The following is a 19,616-nucleotide window of genomic DNA, read 5'->3' as shown; positions in this document are numbered from 1 at the left end:
ACGTGGAGTGGAGAGGAGTGGCGTAGAGTGGAGTGGTGCATGGTGGAGTAGAGTGGCGTAGAGTGCAGAAGCATAGAGTAGATTGTTTCAGGGTAGAATGAAGTGGTGTAGGGTAGAGTGAAGTTGAGTGGTACAGGATAGAGTACAGAGGTGTAAAGTGGCGCAGAGTGCAATGGGGTGGAGTGCAGTGGTGCAAAGTAGATTAGAGTGTAGTGGCCTAGAGTGGAGCGATGCACAGTAGAGTGCATTAGCTTAGAGTGGCATAGAGTTGAGTAGTGCAGAGTAGGGTAGTGGAGAGTTTAGTGGTGGAGAGTGCAGTCTTGCAAAGTAGTGTCATAGAGTTAAGTGGCATAGAGTGCAGTGGTGTAGAGTACATTGGCAGAGTGCTATGATGCACAGTGCAGTGGCATAGAGTAGGGTGTTGCAGAGTAGACTAGAGTGGCGCAGAGTGCAGTGACGTATAGCGTAGAGTACAGTGGCGTAGAGTTTTGCAGATTAGAGTTTAGTGGTGTACAATGCAGTGGTGCAGAGTATTTGGCGTAGAGTGCATTGGTTTTAAGTAAAGTGGTGTAGAGTACATTGGCATAGTGCAGTAGTTTCGAGAGAGTGACATAGAGGGCAGTGGCGTAGAGTAGAGTGGTGCAGCGGAGGGTGGAGTGGCATAGAGTGCAGTGGCATAGAGTAGATTGCTTCAGAAAAGAGTGAAGTGGCATAGAATAATGTGGTGTAGGGTAGAGTAGAGTGAGGTGGTGTAGAGTGGAGTGGCAAAGAGTGCCGTGGTGCACAGAATAGAGTTCATTGGCGTAGAGTTGTGCAGAGTAGATTAGAGTGGCGTAAAGTGCTGTGGCATAGAGTGACGTAAAGTGATGCAGTGGCATAAAGTAAAGTGGTGCAGAGTTCAGTGGCATAGAGTGTGATGCTGCAGAGTAGAGTGTCAGTGTGCAGTGACGTAGAGTGCAGTGGTGCAGAGAAGAATAGAGTGGCAGAGAGTTCAGTGACAGAGTGCAATTGTTTAGAGTGTTGTGGCTTAGAGTAGAGTGTTGCAGAGTAGAGTATAGTGGCATAGAATGCAGTGGCATAGAGTGTAGTGGCGTACAGTGCAATGTATTAGAGTAGTGTGGTGCACAGTAAAGTGCAGTGGTGCCGGGTAGAGTGCCGTGGCCTAGAGTGGAGTGATGTAGAGTAGAGTGGCGTAGTGTACTGTAGTGTCGCAGAGTGCATTGGCATAAAGTTGCGTTAAGTAGAGGGGTGCAGAGTAGAGTGCAGGGGAATACAGTAGAGAGGCGAAGAGCTCAGTGGCAGTGAGTGCAGTGTTTTAGAGTAGACTGTCATAGAGGACATTGGTGTATAGTAGAGTGCATTGGTGTAGAGTGCAGTAGGACAGAGTAGAGTGGCACAGAGAGCAGTGGCATAGAGTACAGTGGTGCAGAGTCAAACAGATTGGTGTAGAATGCAGTGACTTAGAGTACAATGGTGTAGAGTATAGTGGCATGGAGTGTTGCAGAGTATAGCAGCGTAGAGTGCAGTGGTCAGAGTAGATTGGCATACAGTGCAGTGGCATAGAATGCACTGGTTTAGAGTAAAGTGGTGTAGAGTGCATTGGCTTAGAGTGCAGAGTAGATTTGCAGTGGCATAGAGTAGAGTGCTACAGTGTAGAGTGCCATGGAGAGGTGCGGTGTAGACTGCAGTGGAGTGGCGCAGAGTTCATTTGAAATGACCATTTACTTTTGCACAGACCAGTTTTGCTAAAACCATACAGCGCATAAATGATAATGTGTGGAAGTGTCATCATCTAGAGTATTGATTTGTTTAGATCGCATTAAAATATTTGTTTGCACCATACTTCAGAATTACCCCCGTAGCCAGCATGATTGTCACATAAATTCTCTCACTTTAAAGTGAGAGAAAAACAAGTAAACGCCAAGCTACCTCGAAAGACTGAGCCTGACATGTAACCTCTGTTCTTGAATGCACAGCAACAGCTACAAGATGAGAACAAGATTTAAAGACCTGTTTACAGAAAAGAGGTCACTCAGAAAGATACATAGGGTATGGGCCGCGGAAGGGACGTACTCAAGCTGGACAGCCTAAAATAATTGAAGCCAGCAAATATGTAGCAATAGGATGCGAGTTCCAAACCAGAAAGCCAATAGTAAGCACACCAGGGAGGCACTCGGCCTCTCTGGTGGGAACCCAATGATGAAGCATGTCACCAACTAGGTTGGTGAGTGAGGGTTCTTTTAAATAATTAGGTTTTTCCTTGTGCTGTTCCATTCCCTAGGATTTCCTTAGGAATTTTTCAGTCACTCTTTTGTTGTTTTTCAAGATGTCTATTATGCCAGGTGGAAATGGCAGTTTAAAACTTCACACAGGCTGCAATGGGAGACCTGAGACATGATTAAAGGGGCTATTTATGTGGGTGGCACAACAAACATTCATACATGCCTGCTGCTTGGAATTTCTTTCCCTCAAAATTCCCCATTATAACCTTACATGATCCCCTTCATTCAATCAGCTGCTCTTGAGATTTACCATCATCTTACTGTCCTCCGTACTCCGAAATGGGCAGTAAATGCACTCTGTTTTTGTCCTGTTGTCACTATTAGAGGGCACAACACTAAGGGAGGTGTCATTTCGGTGGAACAGTGAGACATAATGACAATTTCAAGTAAGCAGTCCGTGGAATACACATGCAAAAATACAATGGTTTTTTTTTTTTTTTTTTTTTTTTTAAAGAACGTTGCTCATAATTTATTTTCATTTGAGAGCCAACATGATTAGCTTCTTTCCACACTGATGGGTCCTAAGGTTAATACCTGCCACAACCCTTTTAGCTTGTATATACATACTGGTTATCAGAACTGTGGGTCAATGAAATTCAAAGGTTTGCGTAACATGCACCACTAAAGTTAGTAGTAGTAATGCCTAAAGCTACCAGTAGTAACTTTATGATCCTATTTTGAGTTTTACATCTCTGCTCTTAGATTTACCTTTGTAAATAGGTTTCAATACGTTTGAGGGCTTGGATTCATGTATTTCTATTTGCCCTGCTGTGCCGTGCAATCTGTTACTGTATGCCTTGGTGGTCCAGACCCATGGAAGCACACCGTTGCTTGTAGCTGAAATCCAATATTCCTGCTAGGGACAGACCATTTAGCCCATACATTATATGTATACATTTGGCATTATGCCTGGCTGGGCGTGAAGCATTACGGGCTAGTTGGACCATTCATTTCCTGGGTATATTTAGCAGGATTCCTGGGACAGACATACCAATAATTAAACCCTGAATTTAATTCATCCTCGTCTAGTCCCGCTGCTGGAAGGGACTGGATAGATTGAGCCAGATTTCCTGTACCCGTATTTTGGCTTGCCTGGCTCTTGATTTTATGTATTTCTACCTTCCAGTACCTGGAGCCAGGGCACAAGTCGGGGATACACGGCGTCCACCCCAGTGTCGGCTCCTCCGCTAAGGCAGAGGAGCGTTGCTGCACTGCTTTCAGCAGCATCAATAAAGGAAAAATAAAATTATAATAACTCAATGTTATTATCATTTATTTTTTGCTGCTGCAGCAGCTTTGTGGGCGGGGCTGCTCTGCTGACAGAGGAGCAGGGGGATGAGTGGTGGTCACTCTGTAAGTGCGCATGAATGTTTGGTCAGCTGTCTTGGGTCGGCCAAACAGTCATGCGCACTTTGCATGTTTTTCACCCAGGCTACTTTACAGCCTGGGTGGAGAACATGCCCAGGCTCCCAGTCCCTGTCTGAGCTCCGAACCTACGGCACTCAGACCAATCACAACGCTGCATTGCAGCGTTCTGATTGGCTTAGGGGAGCCTGGGCTTGCTGTTCCAGCCATAGAGGAGAGTCGACGAGGAGAGACGCGGCGAGGCGGTAAGGGTATTTTTCTTTACCCTAGCCCATCTGCCCCCCCCACTCCCGATCCGAGCCAGCCTCTACTGATCTACCCACTATTTTCACAGGGTGGACGCTGTCCACCCTGCAAGAAGTGGCATCCACTGAAATATGCTGAAGTTGTCCCGGTAGACACCGGGACACAATAAGCAGTGCCTGCACAATGACTGCTTTCATTTAGGGCAGAAATGTGCAGGCGGCGGAGGGGACTTTCGTATTTCAAGCTCCAGCTGGGCGCCCACAACAAAGGCCGAATTTAAGGCTTTATGAGGCCTCCTTTTGCTGCACTATCCTGACTAGGAGTTATCTGAGCCTCACACATAGAAGCAAATGCAAGAGAGGGGAAACAAAAGCACCCAGCTTGTTATCACTTCAGAAATACTTAAGAGATGTATGCTTTTTACATTGTAAAAAATCCTGTATACAAGAGATATGCACTGTAAGAATGACAAATGTGTTGGTCTGTTCTAGTATTTACACAAATTATAATTTATATACCACTATTTTGGTTTATTTCTTTTATAGCGCTACTCTTCCCAATACAGGGTGGCCGAGCGCTTTACATTAGACATACACAATATACAATGACAATAAGTCCTATAAATGTGTAAATCAATGAACAAGATGTGTAAGACATTAAGGGTTTCAAGGTGTAGGTGTCAAATTTGTCCTGCCTGGAGCGGCATGCGGACTGGGCCCTGAAATCCTTGCGTCTACCTGCATGGTTCACTCCTGAGAAACACATGCTGTCTGAGCCCAGATTGTACTCTCTATGTACCATCCTTGCGTGGGAGGAACAAGTTGGCTGGTTGCTGGGTCCCGAATTCTGTGTATCAGTACAGTTCTTGCCTGGGAGGGGCTATCAGGATGAGCCATGGATCTCTGCTCACGTGAGGTAGTGACTGAGGCCTAAATTCCCTGGGGTTTCTTCGGATTTAACTGCCCTTGGCATCAACGCGTGTAATCGTCAAACAAATCATTTTGCCTCCCAATCCCGGCGTCCACAAATCTTTAACGGGGCGGACACTCTGTGCTCACCACCCGGTCCCTCTGTGTCTGACAGCTTGGCCAGGGAGAGGAGGGGCTGAGGGGCAGCTGGAACAGAAGGCTTCCGCAGGCTGAGGGAGCGGTGACACTAGACGGAAAAGGACTTGACCTTGAGGTGGGTGGAATATGTGATGGTACATGGCGTGTCTGGACACAAAAGCCACTGTAGACGTCTCTCGGGGCGGAGAAGGACCGACTGAGATAGGCAAGGCCTTGGAGTGTATCACCAGCTAGGAGACTCTACACAACGGAGGCCCACAGGGCATTGCTGCATGTCACTTTGTGGTAGACTCCTCATTGACCTTGGGCTGGCAGGCTTTAAGAGGCCTAAGTGACTCCCTCTATTTCTGCCTCTGGCTACTATGTTACCTTTAAAGATTGTCTGAGACATTTATACTATAGCTCGGTTCTTTCTGCAGACAACGTGACTCACCTAAAGTGCTTAATTTGTATTGTATTGAAATTGCATTTATATAGCGCTTACCTTCCCTGACGAGGCGTTGAAGCGCTTTTTCGGAGAGTAGCAGGCTATTCCGGCACCCATAAAGGATTAGTGTTGAATTAGTATAGTGAAATATAAAATTGTGTTGGTGGTTGTGGTTGACGGACACTCATTTTTGAGGGTGCAGGACTTATCGTTCATCACCAGACTTCAGTGGCGTCTCTAGAATTGATTTTTAGGGGAAGGAAAGGGCCACAGATACAACTATTGGGGGCCACCTACAATTGGCAAACATGCATATGTATATATGTATATGTATGGATACCAGCACCATGCCTAGGAAGCTAACTCCAGCAGGATTGCAGTAATTCTGCAGAACCACATGGGGGTGAGTGCCGCTGTAGTACAGTGCATCCTGCAACTAATAACTAATAACCTATTTTTTTCCCCACTTTTTTACACCGGGGTGGGGGCACATGGACAAGGCAGGGGGTCAGCGTGTGCTTGCCCTACCCCTTTATGTGCCAATTCTCAGGACTCCGGAACCAAGCCCGAGTCCTGTAATGGTGGGCGCAACATATTCTCCTGATATTGCAACCAGCCAATCAGATCCTTCCAGTACCCTGGACCATTCTCCAGATCCGTGGTAACAAAATGGCTGATAAAAAACAAATAAAGTATTTTTTTAATTTTACATTTGCTGAGGAGCCGTAGTACCTGTACAGTGTATTATCAACAAATTAACAGTCCAGATATTTCTAACATTATCTGAGGGCTTACCACTTGATTCCCACTGAGAACATTTTTAAACATTTATTTCTTGAATTCTAATGAACAGACTTTGGCCAAATAAAAAAAAAGGACACTTTCGTAGTAAAGTTCTAACTTTGGGCCTTATTATGAAGTTCACCCGACACCTTAGCGTACTGGATCCGCACGATCTTAGGTCGGCGGTTCCGACCTAAGAATTATGATTCCACCTTCCATAGGGCTGCCGCAAACATCCATTGTTCAATGGATGCTTGTGCGGCGGGCAGAAAAGGCCCGCCGCACAAACCTACATGGAACAATGTATGTTTTTGAACATCCATGCACTGTTTGGCAGGCGCCTCACGGTGCAGGGATGTTTAGGGGGGCACCTAAGGGGGCCATGGGAATAGTAGCCCTGCTAGGAGCCCCCAATATCGCTATCCGACAGCCTTTTCCATGTCAGAAATGCCAACATGGAATGGCTGCGGAAACTGACATCATAAGCCAGATGGCGGAGCCGCTGTCATTAAGGGATTATGTTGTCTTTCCTATGCACCAACGGGCTCCTTGAGCCCCTCGTATGTCCTGCGGACATCCCTCCACCCGATGCCTCTGCCCACCGCATCATAATGCGGCGGGCGAACCACTATGTCAGATGTCGGTGGGTCCAACCCACCAACATCATAATCGGGCCCTTTGTGTGCGATTTGGTTTAATTCTATTCAGCTATTTTTTTTGTATCTATGAGTAGACTTGTCTAGTAGGATTCAAATCACACTTTTGACCCACCATGTTTTCTTGCTCCTACTTAACAGATCTGTGCAAAACTTACTATGAAGGAGCCAATCTAGATAAACTAAGTTTTGTGAACATTTTGTGCATCTTCACTGAAAAGTGACAGTTAGTAAGAAAAAAATGTCTTTCCCTTGGAAACTCAGACCTAACCAAAACTACACTGGCGATATCACTGGCAGTGTAACATACATAGCGAATACATAATGGGTAATTGTGTAATATGAGCCTATATTGTCATCAAGGGGTTCCAGTGATATTTATAAATCATGAGGCCGAGTTGTTTATAATCAGTGCTTAATTTGTAAAAGAATGCGTGCCGGTGACCAAAGCTCTGCCCAGAAGCCCGTGGCCAGTGCAATTAAATATGAGGCACCCAAAACCAAGGCTTTGGAGCCTTAAATGCACCTCATGCCTGTTTAGTCCACTGCCAGACACTTCATGCCTCTTTATTTCACTCTAGCAGGTGCTATGTGTCTTACTATTCCTCGGTCTTTCTGCTTTTTGTTTTTCTCTCTCTCTGTCTTGGTTAATGTAAAATGCAGCAAAATTAGTGCTGGTCCCCAAAAATGAGTGCTGGTGGCCCCCACCGCAACCACTGGCTCAAATTAAGCACTATGTATTGTTTATATCACATGATTTATTTATTGACGTTAGTACTTTTTAGAAAGATTTACAGCATTTTAGCTTCATCTGTTTAGTATTCATTGTTTGCCTGAGACTGTGCATATGTCTGTCAATGTTCTGAGAAACTTGTGTTTTTTATGGCATATTGTGCTACTATTTAAAATGTGTTTTAATCAAGAACGTTTATTATCAGTCAAATTTTAATTGCAAAGTGCATTGTAAGAAAAATTAAAATATGTACTCTAAAATGTCCTTTCTGTTTGTCATACAGTGGCAATATGGAGTTGTTTTAACAAGACATATAAAGAAATGAAAGAAAGTGTAATGGGGACAGTGTAACATTTTGTTCATAGTGTTCTCCACATTAATTTATAGTTAGCCATCTTTTTAAAGAAATTTGAGCTTTGAAGCCTCTGGCAAAAATTCAGTAAGAAGACTTACCTATGTTTATATATATATGGATGTTAATTTGCTTATAAATTTAGTATATTTTGACAAATCTCCATGAAATTTGCAGGCGTTTAGCATGTTCAACTCACTATTAGTGTTTTCAGATTTGTCCGGATTCATGGGTGGGGGTCTAAAAATGTTAATTTACTAATAACTGTGATACCGTTTGAGGAGTCAGCATTAAATTAGGCAAACCTTCAGCATGTTTATTTTTCTCTTGGTATGACAGGGTTTATGCAGATCATTCAAAGGGAAGCAAATTTGGAGGGGAGGTCACAAAGCCTTTCATTTGCTCATAACTTTGGTGACTTACAACAGATCTGCATGAAATTGGACAGACCAGTATCATGTTTATCTTGCTCTTGATATATTGAGTTCCATGCTAATCCATCAAGAAGAGGCTGTGTTAAATAGGGGATGTAAAAAAAGTAATCGTTTGCAAATAACTTTGGCGCTTGTAAATAAATCGCCATGATATTTCATAGGCTGTTAGCAAGGTGAGCCCTATGCAGAAGTATCAAGTTTAAGGCAGGTCCAACAAAGGGGTCAATGCTACAGCTCTGGTCAAATACATATTTTATTTGCTAACATCTTTGGTGTCATATCATGGATCGGTATGAAAGTTAGCAAAATCTTAGCATGTTTTGCTTATCCTTAGTATATGGAGTTTCTTGCAAACTTGTCAAAAGTGGCAGAGTTCTGAAAAGGGGGAATAATTTAATTTGCTAATCTGGCGCAGACTGGCAATCCCTACTGTGCATGACCTTCAATGTTCTTTAGATATCACCACCAGTGTAATAAATGGTGTGAAGAGAAGTGATTGAGAATATGAAGACCATTGTCCCTTCTACAGACCCTTGTAAAGTTTAATTCACAGTCTGATATATATGTATATATATATATATATCTATATAGACCACTGTCCCTTCCACAGACCCTTGTAAAGTTTAATTCACAGTCTTATATATATATATGACTGTGAATTAAACTTTACAAGGGTCTGTGGAAGGGACAATGGTCTATATATATATATATATATATATGTGTGTGTGTATGTATGTGTGCATATATATATATATATATATATATATATATACATATACATATATATATATATATATTACCTACTGGCGGTCGCCAGTAGGTAGTCATAGTTAGATCCTATTTTCCATAGGAAATCCGCAACATTCTATTCCCAATAAGTCTGGTGCCGGTTGACGAATCTTCGCGAAATTTTCCAAACTTTTGGCCAGCTCTTGTCCGCTCCTTTCCGGAAAGTTTCGTGGTGATTCATCCAGCGGGGGCGGAGAGAAAAGGGGGGTCCCAAAACGCGTTTTCCCCATGCAATTTCCCATAGGACCTGTTGACGCAGCTACAGCCTGAACTGCTGAACGGAATTACACCAAATTTGGCAAAGAGGTAGTCCTCAGTTCAGACTCGTGCCTTTTGCATACATGGTGTAAATCTGTTCAGTAGTTCCTGAGAAAATTAGAGTAAAAAAGATAGATATATCTATGGCCTCGGAGGATCTGCGCACCCTATGCGCACCCTAAGCTCACCCTCCCCGAACCGAGCGCGCACCCTCCCGATCACGCGCTGAATGCTAATTGGCTGTGAAGTGTCTGTCTACATTCGAAACCAGGAACTGTTGGCAGCCATTTTGTGCCTCGGTACAAGCGAGGTTGAAGAAGTAAGGGGAATAAGTGTTTAAAACATATAAAGGGGGCAAGGTAGAAATACTCTGACCCTCTAGTGTTGCTTAGGGGGTCCCAGAAGGAACCCCCCCCCCTTTTTTTTTTTTAAAGGCGAAAAGCGCGGAGCCAGCCGGAAAAAAAAAAAAACGAAGCACGCGCTTCGCTAATAATTAGCCCCCGGGAGGGCCAAATCCCGTGGACAAAATGTTGGTAAATTAATAGGGGGAGGGGGGGCTGTGTGGCCCCCCTCCTGAAGCCCTCGAAAAATTTAGAAATCCAATGAAAATCATTAAACATCATAGCTTTAGAGATAAGTTATAGATAGGAATTAGCATTTAAAAAACCTTTGAAATTCACTGAAAAAAACATAGGTTTCATGCACGTTATAGTTAGGAATTGGCATTTAAAAAACCTTAGAAATTCACTGAAAAAACCATAGGTTTCAGGGGCGTTAGCTGGACATTTCCCCTCATACAAAATCCTAGAAATTCCCCCGTTATAGTTAGTTCAGCTAACTATAACTCGCGCCTCCGCAATGCACTGCTGATGATGTCACATATTACATCAGTCATGACATGGTCAGTGACATCACTGATGACATCACTGATGACATCTCAAATGACATCACTGATGTCGGTGTGTGAGTGTCTATATAGGTGTATAAATGCATATGATAGTCCTGTACTGAGTGACTGTAAGTATGAGTGACTGTACAGGTGAGTGAGTGGAGGTGTATGTAGACCTAAGAGTCAATGAGTGGGTATGTAGTTATTGGTATTGGAGTATCTATGGTTTTCAAAATGGCCATATGAAATTTTGAGTCGGTGTATCAAAGGTTATATTAGGGTGTGAGAAGATGCACTAATTTATCACATGGATGATGTCATTTGAGATGTCATCAGTGATGTCATCAGTGATGTCACTGACCATGTCATGACTGATGTAATATGTGACGTCATCAGCACTGCATTGCGGGGGCGCGAGTTATAGTTAGCTGAACTAACTATAACGGGGGAATTTCTAGGGTTTTGTATGAGGGAAATGTCCAGCTAACTATAATGCCCCTGAAACCTATGGTTTTTTCAGTGAATATATATATATATATATATATATATATATATATATATATAACCTAATGGCAGTCGTCGGTAGGTAGTTATAGTTAGGACCTATTATCCATAGGAAATCCGCAACATTCTATTTGGAATAACTTTGGCGTCGGGGGACGAATCTTCGCGAAATTTTAAAAACTGGTGGGGCGCTCCGGTCCGCTCCTATCCTGAAAGTCTCGGGGTGATTCATTAAGCGGGGGCCGAGAAAAAAGGGGGGTCCCAAAATGTTTTCCCCATGCAATTTTCCATAGGAACCTTTAATCGCAGCTACAGCCCGAACTGCTGAACGGAATTACACCAAATTTGGCAAAAAGGTCGCCCTTGGTTCAGAGTCGTGCCTTTTGGTTAAATGGTGTAAATCCGTTCAGTAGTTCCTGAGAAAATCAAAAGTAAAATCACATATATATCTGGGAGTAGCCTAACTACACATCTCATTGTACAATCTGATTGGCTGTCAGCACTTAATCCAAGAAGCGTTGGCAGCAATCTTGGGACCAATATACATGATAGCACCTCATTAAAAAGCATTGCAGTTAATAGAAGGTCTTAAGACTTTAGTTACATTATAAATCATTTGTTGATGGTACCATACTCATTTTAGGAATTGTGGTGTGTTCTAAGGTGATTTTACCATGTGAAAAAACCTTCTGCTGGGATATCATGAAGCATGTTTGAGAGAAAACAATTTTCCCATGCTTTTCCCACAGAGGTTTGGAAGGTGATCTATAAGCTAAACTGAGAGCATATGTTCTATAAATTCACATTATCTTTCTCAGTAATGTGAGAATGAAGTCTGACATTCTCAGTAAAACATGTACATCCAACAAGGGCAGAGACTGTCAGTTGATTCCTTTGTGTTCTACTGCAGCTTCCCAGAGTGTTCTAAAGAACAACTAGAGCGCTAACAGTCCTACTTATGACAAACGTATTGCACACCTGAAGCCATCTTGATTGGAATAAAGTGGTAACTCTTAAAACATTTAATTTAAAAAGGAACATGAGGGGGTTCATTTTGCCATAGAAAGTATGATTAGTGCTGCAGAAAGAAAAATTAGGGCACATTTTGAGTGACTTCTCAAATCCTCTTCTATTTCATAAAACAATTCTGACATGCAGACTGAAACATGCACTTTCAATACCAGCAGCAGACTTCCCTGGTGAGCAGTAGCTTTACTACCGTGATCTAATGAGCAACTAGAGTGCTAACATTCTGAATTTATGGCAAATGTGTGACATATCTGAATACCTTCTTGATGGAATCAAAGTAAAAAACTGAAAGCATTTCCTACCGAGGAGACTGCAGTAAATGAGGAAATTAGGAAACTTCATAACAAATAAATCTCCCAAGATGGCCACCAGAGACAAAAGAACCCAAATGTAGCACAAATATCACCCAGATGTAGCCCAAGTATAGCCCAATGACAGAATGTTCCAGAGTGTTCTAAAGAACAACTAGAGCGCTAACAGTCTTACTTATGACAAAAGTATGGCACACCTGAAGCCATCTTGATTGGAATAAAGTGGTAACACTTAAAAAATTAATTTAAAAAGGAACAAAATGAGGGGGTTCATTTTGCCATAGAAATTATGATTAGTGCTGAAGAAAGAAAAATTAGGGAACATTTTGAGTGACTTCTCAAATCCTCTTCTATTTCATTAAAAAATTCTGACATGCAGACTTAAACATGCACTTTTAATACCAGCAGCAGACTTCCGTGGTGAGCAGTAGCTTTACTACAGTGATCTAATGAGCAACTAGAGTGCTAACATTCAGAATTTATGGCAAATGTGTGACATATCTGAATACCTTCTTGATGGAATCAAAGTAAAAAACTGAAAGCATTTCCTACCGAGGAGACTGCAGTAAATGAGGAAATTAGGAAACTTCATAACAAATAAATCTCCCAAGATGGCCACCAGAGACAAAAGAGCCCAAATGCAGCACAAATATCACCCAGATGTAGCCCACATGTAGCCCAATGACAGAAGTGTGCAAAACACTTTTTATTGTTTGTGCTTTTGCAGTTTTATATAGTGCAGCCTTGTCAGGTATTGGAGTGCTTTACATAAGCCTTGGTTGCATCACACAAGAACAAATTCATTTTGTTTGTAGACATGGGGAGATTAAGTGATTTGACCAGAATCACAGAATGTGGAGCTGAAGCAGAAACTCCAACCTGGTTACCCATTTGCAAAGTCTGCAGCTTTGGAAGTAATACCACATCTTCTTCCCTAAGTGCAACATTTAATCAAGTGGATAAAAAAACATAAAGATAACAAATAATTTAAAAGTGCTTTGTCCCTATTTGAAAACTCAGAAAATATGTCCTCATTTTAGTTTTTTAGAGCACTAACCATAATTTTGATGCAAATAAGACCCTCTCATATATGTAATTTCTAAAGTAAATGCTCTAGGTATTACAGTTTTGATTACATCAAGATGACGTCAGGCGTTCCACACTTTTGTAATAAATATAGAATATTAGCAATCTAGTTGTTCATTGGGATACTGTTGAGAGGCAGAGGCCAGGGGCACGGACTCTGAAAATTGAAGGCAGGTAGGAGGGTGCAGAGGCAACAATTTGACCACACTGGGCAGGCAGGAAGGGCAGTGGCAGCACAACAGGCTATGGAGGGCAGTGGAAAGGGGGGCAGGGGCAACAAACCACAATACAGGACTGGCAAGAGAGGCTGTGGTAATATAATAGACCATTGTGGGCAGAAAGAAGAGGCAGTGGTAGTACAACCATACATGCCAACAGACCCGATTCAGCCAGGAAACGTCCAATGTTTTTAAGCTCAAATGGGCTTTATTTGATCTGTCTCCTGTCTACAATCTCCTCTTTTTCAATGTAACTCAAAGGGGAAAATCAATACCCCAGTTTGTTTTTAAAATCTCCCTCTTACCAAGTTCAAAATGTTCGCAAGTATGGTACAATGGATCATGGAAGGCAGGAGGAATTGGGGTAGGGACATGGACTCGGATAACAGAGGACAGGTGGGACATGGAAAGATGCACCAAACTGACCCTACAGGGAAGGCATCAGGGTTTGCAGCAGCACAATACACCACACAGGGCATGCAGGACGGGAGTGCAGCACAACAATCCATAGAAAACAATAGGGAGGGGACAGGACCATGCACATGGACAACAGAGAATAGAGGGGAAAGAGGCAATGGTAGCTAGCTGACCATAATGGACAGACAGGAGAGAAAGCTGCAGCATAACAGACCATAAAGGGCAAGACGGACGGATCAGGGGCATTACAATGGAACAGACAATCCAGGAGGGTGGGAATAGGGGTCTTCACATGGAAACAGAGGGCTGGAGGCAAGGGGGCAGGGCAGGAGCAGCGAGATGACCATGGAGGTCAGGCAGGATGGGCACTAGAAACAAGACACACCATGGAGAGCAACAGTGAGACTATGATGGCATACACACAGACCCTGGAGGGAAGGTGGGAGGGGGTCAGGGGCAGCTAGCTGACCACACAGGGAAGGTGGGAGGGGCCGTGGCAGCACAGAAGACCATGCATGGCAAGCGGGAGGGTTAGTGGCAGCACAATGGCTATGATGGGCAAGAAGGAGAGTGCAGGGGCATGCACAAAGGACCATGGTGGATAGAAGGGAGGGTCAGGACCTGGGCACAGACAAGAGAGTTCAGGGGAAGGGGCCTCACAACAGAGCATACCGGGCAGGCAGAAGGAGCAGTTGCAGCACAACAGACCAGGGAGGGCAGAAGGGTGTGGCAGTAAAATGGACCATGGAGGACAGGAGGAAGGGGATAGGGGCATGGAATGTGGACAGGCAGGGTGGAGGTGGAAGGGACAGGTTACAGTCATCTGACAATGCTAGGCAGGTGGGAGGGGAGTGGCAGCTCAACAGAACGCTCAGAGTAGATAGGAGTGGCAAGTCCATGGAACATGGTGGGCAAAAAGGATGGAGCAGGGGCATGCACAAAGACATCGGAGGGCAGGGGGAAGGAGAATAGAGGCAGCAAGCTAAGCACAGAGGCTAAGCAGGAGGTCAATGATGGGGCATAGAATTGGGCAATGGAGGGCAGGAGGAGTGGACAGGTACATCATGCTAAATGGAGGGCAGTGGAAGCACATCAGACCATGCATGGCAGGAGGGAGGAGGCTAGTTCATGGATTCAGACAACAGAGGATAGGGAGGAGGTGGATGGGCCAGTAAGCTAACTGTTCAGAGAAGGCGGGTATTAGGAACTTTATTGTTTTTAAAATGTGTGTCTGTGCGGCGAACAACTTAAAATATGAACAAGTATGCAGCATAATCTCATTTTTATTCAGGAAGAAGAGGACGTTTGTGACTGTGACTCTGGACTCACTTGGCAGAAACACCCCCTGACCCTCCACCCCCCATCGCAAAATGTAATGCCTGTGAAAAGGGTAGGTGAACGCAGTGTTATATAGAATATAGTCCTGAGAGCACGATTGAAAATGAAAACTAGATATAGTGTATGGTATAAACTATGCACCAAAAAGTGTGATATAAGATGAACCGGGGCGTGAAATATAATATGCAATACATTGTGCGCAATGACAGATTCATTGGAAAGCGCGAGATAGCACAGGCACTAGCGCGTGCTATGCGATATGCACCTTGGAGTGTAATATGCACAGGGCAGTGTTGTGTAACCTAACTAGTCTCTAAAGTTGTAATATAAAATATGTGCTGGGGAGTGTAACGTTGCATATGCACTGTGACAAAGATATGGATACCAGATTGTAATATGTATGGCATAGCGCTGTGCGTTATAACATAGGCATTGTGGAAGGCACGTTAGATGGGGCAATATAACCTGTGCAAAGGCAAGTGTGGCATGACATATTCATGGGGTGGTCTTACAGTGCACATGGGCTAGAGAGTGTCATAGCATACGCACTAGCTGGCGGAATACATCACAGAGGTGTGTGGCACTCGGTGGGCACTGGTGGGTGTAACACAGCATTGGGCTCAGCCAGGAGCACGCTGTGACTCTCAAGTGAGGTGCGTCTCCCTTCCAGAGAGTAAAATAAAAAGTATTACACATCCGGCGGTGGATGTGTGTTTTATTAACCGTGAGGGGGGTTTCTTGCATAATTTTGGTCGAATTTTTGTCGAATCCCCTTTGAATGGCTTGGTATGCTTGTGTATTAAATGTGTCCGTCAATAGCTCTCTTGATGTAGAGGCCTTGTACACTAACATTCCTCAAGGAGACACCCTGACAGTATTAGAAGCGGCCTTGAAGTCGCTGGAGTGGAATTCACCCACTCCAGTTACATTCATAATGGATTGTGCGTCCATAGCACTAAGTGAAAACTTTTTTGAATACAAAGGGCAATTATACCATCAGTGCCAGGGTACATCGATGGGGAGTACCTTCGCCCCTAGCCTGGCCTGTTTATATATGGCAACATTTGAAAAAGAAATCATCAACACTGTACATAACCCGTTTCAACAACATCTTATCCTCTGGAAACGGTTCATTGATGATATTTTGATTTTTTGGCATGGCCCTGTTGACAGCTGTAACACATTTGTACAATGGATCAATCAGCAAAACCCATTTCTGAAATTTTCTCATACAATTTCAGACACGACTATTGCATTCCTTGATTTGAACATCAAGTTATCAGGGGGACAGCTCTCAACATGCTTGTATAAAAAACCTACAGATCGCAATAGCCTTCTCCTATACCAGAGCCATCACCCCAAAGCTCTTAAAGATAACCTTCCTGTGGGACAATTCCTACGTATCAGACGCAACTGTATATCTACTAACGACTACAAATCAGAAGCCTCTTCTCTAGCCAAAAACCTCAAGACTAGGGGCTACCCTTCCAAGGTGATTAAGGACTCCATGAAGAGAGCCTTAAACAGTCCTAGGGAGTCCCTATTAGAAGTACATCATAAACAACCTGAGGACGTTATCACATGTGTTACTTCATTTACACCCAACTCTGCCCCTACCAAGAAGATCATCCTAAAACACTGGGGTATTCTCAACACAGGCGATCTACGGATACCTATACCTAGGTTTGCCTATACAAGAACCTGTAGCCTGAGAGTTATTCTGATCCACACAAGACCTAAAAAACACACTAACCCATCACAAACCACTCTTTGGGGTTTACCACCTGTCAGAGGACACTACTTCCCCTGTGGTACGTGTACTGTTTGCAAATTCACCACAGCCACTAAAGAAATCACGTTACAATCCAATTTCAGGTGGAACATACAAAAACATACCAACTGTAACACCAAACAGTGCATCTACCTGATCACTTGCCCTTGTGATTTACAGTACATAGGTATGACCATGCGTCCAGTCAAAATCCGCATAACTGAACACAGTAGCAACATACGTTGCCAACGCACGACTACAAGACTCTACAGACATTTCATGGAGGCCCAACATTCCCCTGATTCACTACACTGGGTCATACTAGAATCCCATGTTCAGATCTCCAAATCTTCTCTATTCAGGCTTGAACAGAGATGGGTACATAGATTGTCTTCTCATACCGAGGGTCTCAATGACGACATCCCCTGGAGTACCTTGTCCTAAACTGGGAATTTGAGTCTAAACCTTTGGTCCATATCTACTTTGACTCCTCACCTATTCTGTTCACTGTTACAGTCAGTGTTATCAACATTTACTTTGGCAGGACACGATTTTCATTTTCAATTTCCTTTTATTGGATCCTCTTTGTGCTAAGCCCAGAACAACAGTACACCCATTGGGATCCATTCTTTTACATTGTATTGAAATATCGATGTGCTAGCCTACACACTATATGACTAGTGACATAACACATCCTTATACTTGACCTTAGAGAGACAGGTTTTGAAGGGATCAACACCTCTCTTCTCTACCCAGACGCCTTTTGTGATAATACACAACGCAATACCTGCAGCGCTACGGTACAGCCCTTGATTACCGTTTCACATTATTGAAGATAGTTAACACACTCAATACCGACACACGATTCTTATGGGCTTCGCATGTGTCAATAACTGTGTTATAAACAACACGCCATTCGGGAGTGGTTTAATTATACCTCACACGCTAAACCATGCAGCTTGATATTGTGAGTATCATCGCTACTTTCCATTGATTGCCGTCCCGTTGGGATAATTATTCCTCTTGTTGTAACACCTTTTTATAGTCCTCTGATCAACAACTACATGCGCCGCTACCTAACGACGCATCACGGTGCTTTGCCCCCTAGTTTACACTTCGTTGCCTAGCAATGAGACACGTCATTTCCCTACGACTTATCACGTGACTTTACCTAGCAACGTGAGACGTCATGACGTTCTATGACACATTCTGTGATTCACCCGGAAACAGAGTATATCTTCCCGTACTCCCTTCCACTCCTCACCACCCCGGTTCCTGGCGGTCTGGGTAGGTCGTTTGCCTGAGCGTGAATCTACATTGGTGAGTACTTAAGCTAATTGTTTTTTCCCCCGTTTGTGGAGCTGCATCTGCATACTGGCTATCGGAGCCCTCCTGATTGATCATGTCGGATACCACGTACCGAGGCCAAGACACCCTTGCCCGGTCTTCAGATCCGTTATGTTTTAATCTGCCTGGGTTGTGGTCTGCTGTGGCTGCTTCCGGCTGCCCGTTATGTTTTACAACGGTTATCACCACCTTCTGGGTTGGCAACCACTTGTTCATTTTTTAACCACTAAAGGTACATTTAACGATTGTTTTTCTGGTACCTTTCATGTTTCTACAGGACCCTATCGGTGTCCCTTTTTTAGCCGCCAGTACCGTTGCTAACATTAGTAGCAACCCCATTAGGTGAGTGTCCTTGCTTTCCTCCATAGAACCATTGCCAACCTCCTAGTGGTTTTTATCTCTCTCCACCCTCCACTCCCGAATGGCTTTTTTAAGGCACTGCACTGTAATTAGATTGTGGGGTGCACGCCTCCAGCACGGTGATACTCACGACACAACTGTTCAAAATTATGTATAGTATGAAGAGGTTTTTTAGAATCGTTATAACTTTTCTCATCTTCAACAGGTAACAGACCATAGGAAGTGGTATGTAGATGTCACTTTACCACGTAATGTAGACAGCCTTTTTGATCCTGATGAATTGCCTTGATCCTCCTGACACAAACGGCAAGAAACATGTTGATCCAATAGAGTAGAGCTAATGTCTAGATACCTGACTCCTAGCACCTAGCCACTCTACACCATTTTAATAGGGCAGTTTACCTTTGGAATAAAATATTAATTAGGACTAACTGACCCCTTTTAACCTTACTTTCTGCTACATCACCTTACACTAGGCCCCTCACCCCCAAGCACCCATCGGCAGGAACAAAAGATCCCCGACAAAGAGCCCCGATTTCGGGAGCCCGTCAAGGATTGCAGCGCCGACTTGACGAGGGGCAGTGCTCATATGATGAAGCATGACACCTAGCTTGCTGGGTGTGTGAGAGCTCTAGTTCCACCAAGGGAATTCCCCTGTGTCTTCCCCTGATTACTTTCTTATCACCATTGGTCGGTTGAGATACCTCCTCACCACCTCCATTAACTGTCCTCTTCGCTACTGTACACGAGGAACTTTGTACCCTTTATTGTTGCTCGTCAATAGCTACCCATGTTTGTATAAATAAACGACGAGGGTGTCTACTTGGAGAGTACCCATCGGCGGGGGCGGCGGGATTAGGCATGGTAGGGCGTCAGACACGTCAGAGCTTCACTAGCGGTGTAAATACATTCCACATGGATTCATTGTATGTATCGCCTTTTAATTAATATCGC

The sequence above is a fragment of the Triturus cristatus genome, chromosome 3_1, assembly GCF_964204655.1.
Source record: "Triturus cristatus chromosome 3_1, aTriCri1.1, whole genome shotgun sequence".
NCBI lineage: Eukaryota > Metazoa > Chordata > Amphibia > Caudata > Salamandridae > Triturus > Triturus cristatus.
This window is presented reverse-complemented; position numbering follows the sequence as displayed.